The sequence below is a fragment of the Octopus bimaculoides genome, chromosome 5, assembly GCF_001194135.2.
Source record: "Octopus bimaculoides isolate UCB-OBI-ISO-001 chromosome 5, ASM119413v2, whole genome shotgun sequence".
Taxonomy (NCBI): Eukaryota; Metazoa; Mollusca; class Cephalopoda; order Octopoda; family Octopodidae; genus Octopus; species Octopus bimaculoides.
The window spans coordinates 42,566,357-42,567,850 of NC_068985.1; positions in this window are offsets into that span (position 1 = coordinate 42,566,357).

Below are 1,494 nucleotides of genomic sequence, written 5' to 3' on the forward strand. Positions count from 1 at the left end.
TATATCCGTGGACTTCTTTTAGTTTCCGTCTACCAAATCCACTCACAAGGTTTTAGTCGCCCCGTGGCTATAGTAGAAGACACTTGCCCGAGATGTCATGTGGTTGGGAAGCAAGCTTCTTACCACACAGCCACACTGCGCCTGAGTATAATTATATTATCAATAATTAGAATTATCGACATAAAATATTGCGTTAATATTCTTCTGTTAAATAAAACCAAGAAAGGAATCAGTCGACTTCCGTCCTTAACACTGTATTGCGGCAGCATTGTTTAGCCTTAACTCAACCTTATGATCGAAAACATTTGCAGCTATAACCATCCCAGCCTTATTCAGTGTTTCTAGAATTACGTTATCTCGTGTCTCCTTATTTTAAGAGGGTACGATGAGATTTGAGGGAGATATGGCAGGTCAATTAACCAGTTTGTTACTCTTGTGTTGACTCTTTTACCATAGATGCTATTACTTTTAGCTCTGATTAATTATGCTCAAAGATATTCTAGACGTGACCATCCTATCTTCATAATCCTATATCTCCATCCTATATTAATAGATGTTTCCTGCTTTGATTTGAAATATAATCAGGCAATACTGTAATGGCAGCTATTTGAGTTTTAACATTATGTGGTGAACAGTGGCACAGTTAGAGGTTTACAACAGGCTAATCCAGTGGTTTCCAAACTTTTTTTAATCATGGCGCACCTTATAAGAAGTCAAAATATTTTGACACACTCCGTACATAAATTCTAAAATTTATTCAAAAGGGGTTTTATATATATTAGTATAGCATAAACTATAAAGTAATATAGAGATAATTAAAAATACAGAAAGATTGCATGTACTTACTCTTTATTCAACATATGAAGCAAAATTATCAATGAGAAACATGCACTTGATGTTTTTTTGGAAACGTTTTCAATATTGGAATGGATTTGAGAAAGACAAACCCACATTTCTTCTTCGATGCAACGGAGCCTCTCTCTTTTTGGGGATTTGATGTTATTGTGGGTTGAAAAACCCAACTCACATAAATACGATGTGGAAAACTGCATCAAAACGGATAAAGCTCTTTTTGCTACTGAGGGGGTATTCTCCTATAATGGTAATCCAAAATGTATCAGTAGGTAACCCAGCATACGTGATTTTTTTTTAAGTCCGCGATCACTGGATATAGATGCTATTTCCTCTTCTTCACATATTTTCAGATCAATATTAGATGGAATTTTTATGAAGGGATTTCGAACCCAATCATACTCTTCTGTGTTCAATGACGGAAAATAAAAGTTTATTTCTTCCAGATTTGTCAAATGTTCAAATACAATAAGAGTCATTTCTTTTTTCTTATTCTCTTATTTGTTTCAGTCATTTGACTGAAACCACGCAGGAGCATTGCCTTTAGACGAACAAATCGACCCCAGGGCATATTCTTTTGTAAGCTTAGTACTTAATCTATCGGACACTTTTGCTGAACAGCTAAGTTACGAGGACGTAAAC